Source organism: Balaenoptera musculus, chromosome 20 (genome assembly GCF_009873245.2).
Source record: "Balaenoptera musculus isolate JJ_BM4_2016_0621 chromosome 20, mBalMus1.pri.v3, whole genome shotgun sequence".
Lineage (NCBI taxonomy): Eukaryota > Metazoa > Chordata > Mammalia > Artiodactyla > Balaenopteridae > Balaenoptera > Balaenoptera musculus.
In genome coordinates this window covers 54,762,061-54,778,503 of record NC_045804.1, presented here as the reverse complement: position 1 = coordinate 54,778,503, position 16,443 = coordinate 54,762,061, and the positions used below count along the sequence as shown (strand labels likewise).

Sequence of the window (16,443 nt, the reverse complement as noted above, 5' to 3'; positions counted from 1 at the left end):
CACTGTAATCTGTCCAAACTATAAATTATAAAACTTTGTTACTATCCCTAGCACAGACTATATATATTATACATATTTATACATATAAGTACTTATATATATGATATATATATATTATGAGTATAGTATTTATGATTTTCTCATCCTCTTCACCCCTTTCCTCCTAAAAAAAAATACCCATCTTTGGACATTTACATTTTCTCAGGGAGATTATGAGTTCGCCATCTTGGTTCCTGGGTTTAAGTTGCTCAGGATAAGAATAGAAAGAGCAGAAATTTTCAACGAGAGGGATTGGTTTAATCACCTTATAATGAAAAGAGAGAATAAGCATTGCTTTTATGAATATAAAATTAGAATGGAGAGAAGAGAAGCAAAAATGAAAAGGATATATGGGCTGATGTTCAAGTTTATTTAGTATTTCAGAGTGAGGCTTCAGAGCAAATGCAGTCATAAGATATACTGAGAAAGTAACGGAGAAAGACAATTTAAAAAAGTGTTGCTGTGGGTTTTGAATCGGCTTCTCACCAAACTTCTTTGGGAGAGACCAATGTTGCTGAAATACTTTTAATTACTTTTGGTGGCTAGACTGTGCTCCACTGAATAGCCTCATATGACTCCATCTTAGGACTGGACAACAAAGAGGACTAAATTATTTTACTTTGTGGATAAACGAAAACGACACGAGCGTTTATTATTCAAGCCCTCCTTCAGACCAACCCTCTTACTGATAAAAACCGTAAACTCTGAACATAATGTGAAAAGTAACTACCTGAGGATTCTGAATAGTGACAAAATCAGGCAGACTGTAGGGAGGAGTTGAAACTTGGAGAGGTGACTTACATAGGGGTGAGTTTCTCCTTTTGGGGTGGGAGGGCTTTGCCTTGAGGGTGGCCTGTAGTCATGAAGTGGCAAGTCATAGGTAGTTAAAACTCCAATAGAAAACCTGCTCATCTTTCTGGCCAGAGGAATCAGGAAAAGGTGCCCAGACAACCAAGGCTGCCCACCAGGGAGTAAGGGGGAAATCAGCAAGGGAAGGAGCTGGAGAAGGAAGGGGTTCCCTAATTCCATGTGTGAATCTCAGCAAGTTTCAGGTTGATCCACTAATGATGTTTCCATGGGACAGATTCAAAGCAGCACAGCAAAGGTTTAAAATTAAACTGGAATTTGAACATCTGTGCACACAGGCAAGAGAGAGCTTAAAGTGGGACTCTACCTGGGTTAACTGTGCACTAAAACAAAAACATCAGCATTCTCCTGAGGACCGTAGGAGTCTATGTATAAGACTCACAATGTCCAGGATGCAATGCACAATTACTCTACACACAAAGAATTAGGAAAATGTGACCCACTCTAAATGGAAAAGACAATAATGAGACGCTAACCTTGAGGTGACCCAGATGTTGGAATTATCAGACGAGGACTTCAGTTATTTTCAACTATGCTCAATGAAGTAAAAGAAAGCATACTTGAAATGAATGTAAAGACAGGAAGTTGCACCAAGAAGACAGAACACATAAAAAGGAATCAAATGGAAATACGAAACTTAACAGTAGAATATCTGAAATAAAAAATTCACCGAAAGGCCTGAAAAAAGAATGAATATCAGAGTAATGAATCGGCATACTTGAACACAGAGCAAACTGAAGAGGAGAGAGGGAAATGATGGAAAAAGTGGACAGAGCCTCCGGTACCTGTGCCACAATATCAGAAAGTCTAATATCAGCTAATGAGAGTCCTAGAAAGAGAGCAGAAAAATAAATAATTGCCAAAACTCCCTAAATTCGGTGAAAAACAGAAATTTACAGATTCAGAAAGCTCAACAAACCCCAAACCAGATATAGTCACAGAAAACAACACTTAGATACATCATAATCCGATGGCTGAAAACCAACGAGAAGGAGAAAATCTTGAAAGTAGCCAGGAAAAACAACACATTACATAAAGGGAAACATTGATTTAAATAACCACAGACTTCTCAGCAGGAATCATGGAGTCCAGAAAATAAAACAAAATGAAAACAAAACATGAAACTGTCAACCCAGAATAGAAAATATCCTCTAGGAATGAAGGTGAAATAAAGGTATGCTCAGGTAAAGGGGAAACAGGATAATTTGTTGCCAGCAGACTTTACTACAATAAGGAAGTAAATTCCTTATTACTTACTACTATGCTTAAGGAAATTCTTCAGGCTGAAGGGGAATGGTATCAGAAGGAAACCTGGATATTCAAGAATGATGAAAGCATATCAGAAATGGTAACTAGCTGGGTAAATTTTAAAGATTTTTTTTCTTCTTAGGTTTAAGAAATATATATGTCATATATGTGTGTGTGTGTGTGTGTATCTATATATATATATATATACTGTTTAGAGAAAAGTCATATCATTGTCTTGTGATGTTCTTAAGGCATGTAGACGTAATACAGGTAACAATTATAACATAAAGGGCCCTTTATGACAGCAAGGTTTCTATATTTTACATGCAGTGGTATAATATTAACTACAGGTAGACTGTGAAAGGTTAATTATGTATATTCTCATCCTTAGAGCAACTAATAAATAAAAATGCCAAGAGGTATAATTTAAAAGAATAAATAGATTAAAATGGAATGTTAAAAAATATTCAAATAATCCAAAACAAAGCAAGAAATGGGGAAAATAGAAACAAAAAGTAGAGGGACAAACAGAAAATGAGTAATAAAGTGGTAATCAATAATTACATTAAATATTAATGGGTGAAACACTCAAAAGGCAGATTATCAGGAGGGATTTTTTAAAAAGCAATATTCAATTATATGCCGTCTACAAGAGACACACTTTATACATAAAGACTCAGATTGGTTAAAAACAAATAGATGGAAAAAAGATACACCATACAAACAGTAATCATAAGAAGGTGGAATGGCTATATCAGTTAATATATACTTTAAGTCAAAGAGTATTAACAGAGATAAAGAAGGGACATTTCATAATTATAAAGAAGACAATTCATCAGGAAGGCCTAGCAATTATAAATGGATAGGCATCTAATGAGAGCTTCAAATTACATGAAGCAAAAATTGACAGAATTAAAGGGATAGACAATTTCAAAATCATGGTAGATTTTTAAGATCCCTCTCAACATTTGGTAGAACTAGATAGAAAATTACTAATGACATAGAGGATGTGAACAACAATATCAACCATCTTGATTTAATTTATATTTATAGAGCTTTATACCCACTAACTACAGAATAAACATTCTTCTCAAGTGCACATAGTACATTCATCAAGATATACTAGACCATAAAACAAGTTTCAATAAACGTAAAAAAAAAACTGAACTCATATAAAGTATTTCTCTGATCACATTGGAATTAACTAGAAATGGGAACCAACGTGCTATTTAGGAAAATACTAGGTGATAACTTCTAAATAATTCATAGGTCAAAAAAGAAATCACAAGGGAAATTACAGATATTTTGAACGGAATGATAATGAATATACAACATATTTCAATTTATGGGATGCAGATAAAGCAATGCTTAGAGGGAAACTTAGAGTCTTAAGTGCTTCTGTTAGATTAGGAGAAAGATTTAAATTATCAATGACCTAAGTTTCTACCACAGTGAGCTAAAAAAGAAGTATACTCAAAGTAAGTAGAAGGAAGAGAAATAAAGATCAGAGCAGAAATCTTCAAAACAGAAAGCAGACAAGTACCAGAGAAAATTAACAAAGCCAAAGGCTGGTTCTTTGCCAAGACAACAAAACTGACAAAGCCTTCACTAGACTGATTAAAAAAAAAAAAGAGAGAGAAAGGATAAATTTTACCAATATCAGGAATTAAAAAATGAGTTATTACCACCCTAGACCCTCGACATTAGAAAGGATAATAGGAAAATATCATTAAGAAATTTGTGCCAATAAACTTGACAATTTAGATAAAATTTCTTGAAAACTACAACTTACCAAAATTGATACAAGAAGAACCATAAATCTGAATATGCTATATTTAATTAATAAATTACACTGATTACCAAAAAATTCCCCCCTCAAAAAAACCTCCAAGCCCAGATTGTTTTACTAGTAAATTCTATCAAAATATTGTGATTGGAATAAGTGATTTTGCAAGTTCTCTGTCAAATAACTTCCATATTCTATATATTACACCAAAAGTAAGTAAGAATCCTCAATTATTTTGCATTTATCATAGATCTCAATCCAATAAAGGAAAAAGTTTTGAGAGATGTCCCATTACTAGTGTCAACCATTCTGAAGTCTGCTTCAGTTCTCTAGATATAAAGCTATTTTGACTTAGATTGACTGCATTAAAGTAATAGAAGTGAATGAAAGAGAAAAATATGAAAACACTTTTGAACAAAAATAATTGGAAGAATTTGGTGATATGAAGGAAGAGAGAAATATATATATATATATCCCCACATGTGGAATCTGATGTATGGTTTGAGGCTAGACTGTAACTTTAATTTATTCCAAACAGTTGGCAAACTACGTATGTCTCTGCCATTTATTAAAGAATTTTCCTTTGCTCGCTGATTTGTAATGTTGCTTTCATCATTTATTAGAGTTCTAATATAAGCCATGATCTGTTTCTAGGTGCTAAGTTCTAATTTATACTAATTTACACTTCTTATCCTTTTCTCTCCTCTTAGCAGCAAAAGTAGTATATGTTTTCTGTTTCAAGATGGCAGACGGAGCACACAACTGATTGCTATAAATAACAGAAATGAGAGTTTAAAAAATCTATACCTTCACAGGGAAAGAAAAAGGGGATTCCTCAGTGTATTGGAACTGTAAGTAATCTCTGAGACATAAAATGAATATGGAATTGATTGGACTGGAAAACTCATCCCAAGACATACACAAGTGAGTGACGGAAAGCCATGCCAAGAATCCTCCTTGCCTTGGAGCAGGAGGGCGCCTAAGGCTCAGTGTAACAGCATTGTTAATTGGGGTACCAAAGCTAGAGGTCTGCCCCTACTATGTCCTGTACCCCTCCATGCACTGGATCGGGCATTGGTTATGTGGGATGAAACTGTCTCCAGGTGGGAGCAGTAAACAAGTCATCTTGGGAGACACAGTGGCGGGCTTCAGACTGTGAAGCAACGTGTCTTTTCCCCACAGACTGTGCTCACCTGTGCCTCAGACAGTCTAACAGGTATCCACAGGGCATACGTGAGGGTACAATCAAGAATCACCTAACCTGGGAGGAATGTCAGCACCATGAAAGAAAGGCTCCAAACTTCAACAAAACAGTGTGAACAAACGGAGCAGGTATTTCTCAGAGACAGGCAAGATAATTTTCATTAATTAAAAATAAAATAAAATAACCACTTCATACCCATTAGTATGGCTACTGTTAAAAAAAATGGGAATTAACAAGTGTTGATGAGGATGTGACAAAATTGCACTGCTGCTGAGAATGTAGAATAGTTCAGCTACTATAGAAACCAGTATGGTGGCTCCTCAAAAAATTAAAATAGAACTACCATATGATCCACCAATCCCACTTCTGAGTATATGTCCAAAAGAAGTGAAAGCAGAGACTAGAAGAGATACTTGTACACCCATGTTCATAGCAGCATTATTCACCGTAACCAAGAGGTGGAAATAACCCAAGTGTCCACCAGTGAATGAATGGACAAACAAAATGTTGTGTAGACATACAGTAGGATATTATTCAGCCTTAACAAGGAAAGAGATTCTGACACATGCTACAATGTCGACGAACCTTGAGGACATTATGCTGAGTAAAACAGTCACTAAAGGACAAATACTGCATGATTCCACTGATATGAAGTCCCTAGAGTAGTCAAATTCATAGAGACAGAGAAAACAATGGTGATTGCCAGGGGAGGAGGGGACCAGGGCACGGGGAGTTATTGTTTTAATGAGTACTGAGTTTCAGTTTTGCAAGATGAAAAAGATCTGAAGATGGATGGTGATGATGGTTGTACAACCATGTGAATGTATTTAATACCACTGACTGCACACTTAAAAATGATTAAAATGTAAATTTCATGTGTGTTTTACTACAATCAAAAAAATAAAATTAAAAAATAAACCAAAGGTCAAAGTATAACTTAGTTCATTAAAATAAACACACTCAAGTGGATGGCTGAATGAATACAGTTAAAAATAAATCAGTAAACTGTAAGTTTGAGCCATTCTCTTAGAATGTAACATAGAGGGATAAAGGGTGGATAGCAAAAGCAATATGAACTCAATGTAGAAACACTGCAAGATGCAGAAAGGCTTCCAGGAAAAAAAATACTCATCCCTGAACTAGAGATAACTATTATTAATATTTGATTCATGTACTTGAGGTCCTTTTTCCTATATGTTTATGTGGGATCATATAGTAAGTTTTCCTTCATTAGCTGCTCTTTTTAGTAATGTATCACAAATATATTCCTATGCCACTGAATACCCTTCAAAAGAGACAATTTTATAAGCTGCATAGTATTTCATTTTCTGATTATTCCGTAAGTGACTGAACGAAATGCCTGTTATTGAATAATTAGTTTGTTTGCCATATCTTACCATGTAAAACAGAAGCAGACATTCTTTGTAGTTAATTTGGGGCCACATCCTCAAGCTATTACTTTGGGATACACTCTTAGAAGTGGAATTGTTTGCAGGCTGTTGGCCCATAAAGCAAATAGCTCTCTTGAGGGGTTATTCTGATGTTCTTCTCACTCGCTAAGTAAAGCATGGCAGGGTTGTCCAGCACCCTTGGCTTTGCTGCTCTTATCACTCGGAAGCTGCTGTAAGCCTTCTCTCCAGTGAAGCTGGTGGCCTGGTTGCCAGGTCAGTGCTCCAAGCCTACAGGGAGAGGCCAGACAGCCAAGGTCAGGATGATCTTGGCAGTGGCATTTGTCCCTGGGAGGCTTCTTCTCCAGGTCTGGCAAAGCTCCGATGCTGTAGAGGTGGAGACTGAATGACCACATCCCTTTCCATGCCTGCTTCCTGCTGAATGTGGGAGACCCCTGATACTGGGGCAGAAACCGTACCACTACTGGCCTTTCCGTCTGGGCACAGCTGTCCTCAGCTGCTGTCTGGCCTCCATCCTTGTCTCTCTGTGCTTTACTGACCAGCACTGCCCTCCCTGCTTTCAGCCTGCTGTGACCATTTGTGTCCCCAGAGCTCCTGGCAAATCTCCACTGCTCCACTGTAGCTAAAAATACTCTGAGCAGAGAGCTGCTTTTCAGCCCAAGCCTTCCCCCACTCCCAGTTCCAACCACCTACAAATTACGGGTATCCATGCAGCTTCCTCTGTGCTTCCTTTGAGGCCATACGGTTATCTTTGGGAGGTGAAAGGGAGCGAGTTCTTGGTGTCTTTTCCATGTCATCCCAATATGTTCCCTGACGGTTCTGGCATTTGGGTGTCAGCCTGTCTTAGCTTTCAGAAACAAAGCAATTGTTTTTCTCTACTCTTGTGTTCGTTTGGGCATCGTTGCCAGAATTAAGAGTCACATGTTTGCACCCAGGTTGCTTCTTTTTTTTTTTAAATTAAGTTTCTTTACTAAAAAAAATCAAAATCATTACAATGTTATACTTAAGGACAAAAAGAGACAATAAAAACCAATGTGATATTTCCCCCGAATGTTAAAATAAAACGTGATAATTATTGTGACCAATTACACAATAGTTGTTAGGCAATATTTATACCATTCTAGAAATTTCCATAACTTGCCTAGGAACCAATAAGAAGATTTGAGAAAATATTAAGGTTAAAACAAAAAGGAATCCTCAGTACATGCTGTTCTTTACTACACAATATTTACATTAGTGATTTTTATCTAATCATAAAAATATCAGCTCTACTATATTAAATTCTCTTCAAGACTGACAATTAGTCCAATTTGGTTTTCTTGGTACAAACACAGGTATTTATCCTAATCAAGTTGCTTCTTTATTCATAAGTTCTGGGCTCTCAATTCTGATTTTCTCATCTGTCTGGGGCTTTTCTTGCCCCAGTACTACACTATTTGAACTATTCTAGATTTATGATAGATTTTCATGCCTGATAGGGAGGATCTTACATCACTCTTCTTTTATAAATGTGTCTTGACTACTCTAGCCTGCTTTTCCCCCAAAATGAATTTCAGGATGTGAGTAGCAAGTTCCATCATCACCCCAAGAACCTACCTCCCCAGAAGCTGGAGGAATATGTCCCTTTAATACTCTATAATCACAAGTGTGAACCCTATCCAGGCAGGGAAGCATCACCCTGTTTAAGATTATTAAACAATATATAGAAACCTCTGGATCAAGTACAGTGCAGGACCAGGACTAGGTTCCCTGCATGCAGCTGGGGCTGAGACTGGGTACCCAACCCAAGAAATGGGAGCTAGAAGTACTATTTGCAATAGCCAAGACATGGAAACAACCTAAATGTCCATCGACAGGTGAATGGATAAGGATGTGGTATATACAGACAATGGAATATTATTCAGCCATAAAAAAGAATGAAATAATGCCATTTACAGCAACATGGATGGACCTAGAGATTATCATACTAAGTGAAGTAAGTCAGAAAGACAAATACCATATGATATCACTTATATGTGGGATCTAAAATATGACACAAATGAATCTATCTACAAAAGAGAGATAGACTCCCAGACAGAGAACAGACTTGTGGTTGCCAAGGGGGAGGTGGGTAGGGGACAGAAGGATTGGGGGTTTGGGGTTAGCAGATGCAAACTATTATATATAGAATGAATTAACAAGGTCCTACTGTAGAGCACAGGAACTAGATTCAATATCCTGTGATAAATCATAATGGAAAAGAATCTGAAAAAGAATGTATATGTATGTCTAACTGACTCACTTGCCTGTACAGCAGAAATCAACACAACATTGTAAATCAACTATATTTCAATAAAGCACATAAATAAAAAAAAAGGATGGGAGCTGAGTATCTCTATACACCACTGGGTTGCAACCAGAACATGTCAGTTGCCTGTGCCCAGCAGAGGAAGCAGGGCCAGTCAGGATGGGAAGGACCAGGTACAACTGTGCACGTCTCTTAAGAGTTTCAGGTTAAAGAGGAGGGAAATATAGGGATTGATGGACACTGTGACATTTCTCTTGTCACATAGACAACCACCTCCGCTACATGCCCAGACAGACCTTTCCTGACGCAAAAGGGAAGCAATATGATGGAGCAAGGGTGGGAATGGAAAACAGAGACTCAACTTTGATTCAACCAAGCTGCGTGACCTTGAGTAAGTCACTCTGTCTACGAGTCCTAGCCTTCTCCTCTGTGTATAGCAACAGTGTCAATAACAAATCAGAGTAACCAATTTCACAGGATTATTGGGATGGAGTTAACGAGTTAACCACTTTCTAAACTATACAAGGCTGTCAAATACCTTTCTGTTTTATAGTGCTAATAGCTGCTTCAGGAGAAAGCCCAACTGCTGGGTTCTGCTTACAGAATTTGAAGAGAAGGAGCTTTAACTTGTAGTGGGAGCACTAAAGTATACGTTTTAAAAAGTCATTGCTGCCTTTAAATACTGGCCAAGTTCAGGGCTAGCAGTTGCTGGGGGCAGGTGATGCAAATTGTAAAGGAGGGATTTGTAGGAAGAAGGAACCAGAGATACAGAGATTATACAGTATGGAGAGTGAAGTGGGAAAGGCAGAGGACAGAAAAAGGAGTGAATAGTAGAAGCTGAATCAGTAACTCAACACAGATCAATTCTTCCATCTTCCTGTTCACTATTTCTCCCTGTCTCTCTGGCATTGGTAGAATTGAAGAGTGCCAGTCTCTCGGACAGAAGTTTTTATATAAATCATCTCATTGAAACCTCCCATTAATCCTGTAGTTGTATGAATTCTGATCCCTATGTTATAACTCATAAGGCCCAGAGGGTGTAAATAGCTCATCCAAGGCCATAGACTTATGAAGCAAGGACAGCAAACTTCAAACCCATGACTTTGGACTTTAAAGTTTTGCCTCATGGGTGCAAATTCCAAATGGAACCATTTGGATGATAAAATGGTAACTTCTGCCATGTTAAACCTTATGTTTTAATGTATTTCTTCCATTGGAAGGGTTCCTTTCAAATGAAGAATCAGGAGCCACTAGAAAACGAGGCATGTTTTATGCTAAGGGACCCTCAGCTCAGCATTACTGTCCGTAGTGTTTCCATAGCAACAGTCATGTAGAGTACCATTCTCGCCAACACAGGTGATGGGCTCAGCGGAGTCTCCAGTTAGGATGAGGCTCCTGAATGATCCCAGACTCTGACGGCATCACACAGAGTTGTTGCCATGGTTTTGGTGAGAAGTATTGCTTTTCTGAGGATTGCAAAACACTTTATGTTCCAACCCCATGCTTGCTCATTCCTGACAGAGTGGAAAATGCGTCTCCTTGGCTGAAATGTTCCTCTTGAGTCCAGCCCAAAGATGACATTTTTAGGAAAGTTTGAGAAGAATCCTGGGTCTGTTACTGAGTCACGATAGAGTAGAAATGGATCTTTTCTATTTAAAGAGTTTTGTGCTACTGTTTGAAAATGTCACATTGCTAGGGAACAGTGGAAATGGAAAACTTTCCATTTGCCATCAACAAAGAAAGATCATTACTGAATGTGAAACAGAGGAGTTGAAGAGAAGTTCTGTTACCTGTCTGACCAAAATAGAAGGAGGCTGATGGGAATTTGATTTAATAATATCGGTCTGAATAAGCTTGGTGCCCTAAAAAGGGATCACTTATCTGGAATACAGCACATGTAATTCTAGAACCCCCTCTGCTCCTACGTAGTTGTTCCTTTAGACTGGTCCCAGAATCTCTCTGGATCTCAGTTTAATATAAAGCAACAGAAGAGATTAGATTAGCTTAGATCAGGATTTTCCCAATTTATCTTATATCAAGAGTCACCTGGGACCTGGAAAAAAACATTTCTTTGGGATCTTTCCTTGGAGACTACAGTCCAATAGTTTTGGTGTATATTGGAAGTATATTTTAACAAACATTCCAGGAAATTCTGAGGAAAAAAGTAGGTTTGAGAAATAGAAATAAGCAAATATATTATGCGAAGAAATGAGACCATGTTTTTATACTGCTTTGTGCCTTGCTTTTTCACTGGTAATATACTGTCACTTTTTGTGTGCGTGTGTATATGTAGACTCTCATTTTTAATGGCCACATAGTGTTTTGTCATGTTTTACTATCTGTTTAACAAACCCCCTTTTATTATACATTTAATTTTTTTTTCCAGAAATGAGGTATCACTTTGTACTCCTACTGGGACTTGGGGAGGGTTTGCATTTCACTACACCCTTATTAACAATGCTATTAAAGAGGAGAAAAGCTTTGCTAATTTGATAAGTAATGATGGTATCCGTTAATTCTTTCTAATTAGACAGACACATTTTCATAGATTTGTTGATTATTAGTATCTTTTCTTTTGTGAGTGGCCTGATAATATTCTTTGCAAAGTTTTCCATTGGGATTATATTTTCTTATAGGTTTGGGAGAGCTATTTATACCTGAAGCACATTAAACATAGTCATATATGTTGTAAATTTCCCCTGGTTTTTTGTTTCCAATCAATTTTGTTTGTGATGATTTTTTGGCATTTAACATTTCTATATGCAATGCTTTTAAAAACTCTTTTATGATTTGTATCTTTGGTGTATACTTAGAAAAATCTCCATCTCCAGATTATATATTCACTTAAATGTTCTTATATTTTTATGGTTTTGGTTTTTGTATCTGACTTTGCAATGCACCTGGAATTAATTTTAGTATATAGTATTAAAAAAGGCTTTCATTATTTTTTCAAATTGTTAACTAATTATTCTAACATAATTAATTTCTAATTAAATGGATTTTAGATATAGATTCTGTCATATAATACTTATATATATACTTCTATACCCTTGAATCCGTTTCTACCCTTTCTTTATTTTCTGACCTCGATACTTTGTTTTGTTTGTTGGCAGGCTGGGTTTATCCTTGACTTAAATATACATTTTGTACGGTGTGGGAGTCTAATCTGAAATACCCTCAGCCCTCCAGTTACACAATCCTTGTTTAGATGATCAAAACCAACCCCTCAGAATGATTTCTAAGTAATTACAAGGTTTCAAGGGACCAAACGGTAGAAAGTAACTTCTATTGACACCAGCAACAGAGGTGACATATCAAGTTAAGATAATGCCATGTATTCATGGAAATGTTTATATACGACAGGTAGGAAAAGTTTAATCCGATGAAATCTGAGTCTGAATCAGTTCTGAATGTACTGAGGATTTTAGGGAAAAAGGGAGCAGACAAAAGAAGAGAAAGCAAGGATGGGATAAAGGTAAAAAGAGGAAGTAACAAAAAGAAAGACAGTAGGAAAAAGGTTTCGTTTGGTTTTCACTGTAAGAAGAATATTTGTGTGTGTATGAATATTCCAGTGAAGGCTATTAGTTCATATGTATGTATCGGAAAATAAAAGATGGGTTAAATCAAGGGTGAGTTTCTGCTCCAGGAAGGAAACCAGAGATGGGCCTAGTGTCTTGGTACAACTATGGATTTGTAAGGCTTCCACTCAGATCATGAGCTGCCTCCCTGGGCCCAGCGTGGAGGTGATTCTAATTCTGAATGAGGCGGAGGGAGAGGGGAAGGATGGAAGGAAGGAAGGAAGGGAGGGAGGGAGGGAGGGAGGGAGGGAGGGAGGAAGGGAGGGGAAAGAAAGAGAAAAAAAGAGAAAAGGAAAAAAACCTGCCTTTACACGTACACACTGTAAGAATTACAGAATGAATCTGGCTCTTTGCTCCATGTCTTAGATAATTTGGAAGCAGCAAAATGGGGGCCAGAATTCTTCATGGGAGCCATCTATACCGATCCAATAAGCTGGATTATCACCCATTCATACTTCAGTTTGGGCTGTATTGACAAAGCTGGCAGGTCCAAGTGAAACCCAGATATCTTTCCTCCAACCACTGATGGTGGAGAACAGCTGCCTTTTCCCCTAAACAATAACACTAGGTGTCTTGGTGTTTCCCAACTCTTCGGCAGTTGTGAATTCCCGTTTATTACTTTCTATCTAGAATATGACATGGGCCCATGAAGTTGTATCCTACAAAGAAGTTGCTGGGATCTGTGTGCTAAGCTTCTATTTGGTCCATTTAAATAAACCACCACTGCGATGATGAGTATCATCCTTACCCATCACACCTCCCGTGTTGCCATGGAGACACTGCCTTCCTAAGACCATCATATTATTCATACTTGATTGGTTTTCTGTTCTACCCTCCCTCTACTCAACTGTTCTCTTTTTTTCCTACCAAATCCTCCATTTTTCCTAAACAAATTTCTCTCAGCCTCGTTTCGCCTGCGGTCTCTATGCAGCTCACTTGCCATCACCTCTACGGCCTCTGAGAATGGTCACATTTTCTAAGGCGGTGGTCCCCAACCTTTTTGGCACCAGGGACCAGTTTCGCGGAAGACACTTTTTCCATGGAGAGGGGGTGAGGGATGGTTCAGGTGGCAATGCGAGCGATGGGAAGCGGCAAATGAAGCTTCGCTCGCTCGCCCGCCACTCACATCCTACTGTGCGGCCCGGGTCCTAACAGGTCGTGCACCGGTACCAGTCTGCGGCCCGGGTACTGGGGACCCCTGCTCTAAAGGAACCCCAGAATGCATGGTCTAACAAGATACTGTTTCTGAATTATAATTTGTATTTAAACGTAACCAAAGTCATAAACTAATTTGTGTTTATTTTACATTGAGTGAGTCATTTTTGTGGGAGGGAATAAATGAAAAAACACCTCAGAGAAGGTAAATGATAAACAGAAGACATGTACTCACTAAACCAACCACATATTCATCATCTAGAGAATCGTCTTTCTCCTAATGTTGCACAAATTCCAGTCCAACAATGGCTCTGCTTTGACTACGAGGTAAGGTGAAAATCAATCCCCCAATTTTGCTGAGCGAACCCAAAGGTCTTCTTCCAACAACACTTCAAAATAATAATACAAAAAGGTCATCTCTCTGGGCTCCAGCCTCCTTACCCATGAAGGACAGGACAGATTAAGTTAGAATTAGGTGCTCTCAAACTTGAAAAAAACAAAATAAAAAAAACTGGAAACTTTTTTTTTTTTTCAAGCTGAAATCCTACATGGAAGGAAAAACAAAACAAAAAACAACAACAACAACAAAAAGCAGTACCAGGGAGCACAGTAAAAGTAAAACCTCTCATGAAATGTCAGAGCTCTGTGGAGTAGAGTTTGAAAAATCATTGGGTTGGGTCGTCCCTAAATCCCTTCCAACTTAAATGTTATTTTTGTGATTTCGATCTAAAAAATCTCAAACCTCCAAGGAGACATTGCTTAGAAACAGATGGAGTGATTTTTATCCAGGAACGAGGGTCTGAGGGGTGGATAACGGTGCCACCGTTGCATCAATAGAACCCTGTTCCTCCAGCCCAACTTGGTCCTTTGAACCCTCCTTGAGGGGGGAGTAAAGCCTCGCGAGAGGCGGGAAAGCTTCCGATTCAGAGGACCACGCCAAGGTTCCTTAGCAACAGCAGCTGAGGGACGCCTCTCCCATCAGCAGCTGGTGGTGGGCTCTCACTGCTTCTTCAGCACCTTATTACAATGAGCTCTTGGCTCCTGGTACAATCCTCTGTACCCTGCCTAGCAGCCAGCATCCCTTGGCAACCACAAGTGCAATCATTCTGTCAGACCAGTACCACTGCTTGTATTCTCATTGCTCTATACTTTGTTTCATGTCCTGCATATACAATATGCCCTCTGTCTAAATGTGAATCCTTTTTATCATCTGAATATTGGATGACAGATGCCAAAGTCCAGAATCTCATAGAAAACCAAAGTGAATTGTATTAAAAAAAAATAATAACCTGCATCTATGGTGAATTTCCGCTTTGCACACAGGCAAAATACTTATGAGTAGTGGTTAGAAGATCACCCGGAGCTCTGCCTGCTGAAATACAACAGCGGGTGTCCCCTGCAAGTCACACGAGAGTTCAGGGGACCAGGCCCTGATCCTCCCATGAAACTGCTGTGTGACCTCGGTCAAACATACGTCACCTCTGCAGGCCTCGGCTTCCTACTAAGAGTGTTAACGTTTCATGACCCTTGGCTTCATCTTTGACCAGGATCTTTCTTTGCATGTTTCCAAATTCAAGCCTCTGAGATGTTTCTTAATCTCAAGAGTTTTCCCCATGAGATGATGATATGTCTTGTAATAGTTCTTAGCATTATGTTTGAAGTGCAGGAAAAAGACTGCAAGATAGCAGAGCAGTACACCATCGAGGGTTCCAAGAAGTCAGATGTGAAATGCAGGGTCTTAAAGTGAACCTCCAGAGGCAAATGTGACCCAAAACAGCTATTATTTTTACAAAGGCACCAGAATTTTTAGGACCCCCCCCCCCATGAATCTACCAATTCAGCCTCTCAAAAAGTATTTAACAGTCCCTTGCTATTGGCTGAGGCATCTCCAGATACTGAGGATGACACACAGTAATTTAAGGCATGAATAATCTAATGAAGAAGAGAAGATGCCCACACATGAGTCAGATAAATAAAGCGTCAAGCAACACATGATTAAAGAATACATATTCACAGAAGGGTACCGAGGATAAAAGGATGGAACCTTTACATTTGCAAGGGAGAATCTTATAGGAGAGATGGTTGATAAAGGGAATTCTTGATCAAGGGAAAAGCATGCCTAAAAATTGGAATGTGGAATCAACATGGTACCTCCTGGCCAGAGCCAGCTTCATGAGCATATATGACCTGTGCCACAAGCATCCCACGCTCAGAAGGGCCCCGTGCTTAGTTTAACGCTGTGCTGCCACCGCCTGAAATTGTGATCATTTTGAACAAAGGACCCCACATTATAATGCTGCGCTGGGCCCTCACCAGATACGTAGTGTGCCCCAGAACACCAACTTTTCAAGGAGAGGGACTCCTATCGTGGGGTGGTAAGAGATAATACTGGAAAAGGAAGTGGGGATTCATGGACAGAAGGCCTTGAAACCTACGCTGAAGTGTTCAGACTTTATCCTGTAGAAAGATGGCAGTACTGGCACTTTTTTTTTTAAATTAATTAATTTATTTTTGGCTGCGTTGGGTCTTTGTTTCTGTGCTTGGGCTTTCTCTAGTTGTGGTGAGCGGGGGCTACTCTTCATTGTGGTGCGTGGGCTTCTCATTGCGGTGGCTTCCCTTGTTGTGGAGCACGGGCTCTAGGGGCACAGCTTCAGTAGTTGCGGCACACGGGCTCAGTAGTTGTGGCTCGCAGGCTCTAGAGCTCAGGCTCAGTAGTTGTGGCTCACGGGCTTAGTTGCTCTGCGGCATGTGGGATCTTCCCGGACCGGGGATTGAACCCGTGTCCCCTGCATTGGCAGGCGGATTCTGGGAACCACTGCGCCACCTGGGAAGTCCAGTACTGGCACTTTTTGAGCAGCAGAGTTATATGG

The 16,443-nt window shown here is 39.0% G+C and overlaps 1 protein-coding gene across 3 annotated transcripts in view; it reads right to left on the bottom strand.

Moving 5' to 3' along the window:
- MYOCD (myocardin) overlaps positions 1-16,443 on the bottom strand; it is an 88,756-nt gene that overhangs the window by 55,481 nt on the left and 16,832 nt on the right. The window lies entirely within an intron of this gene.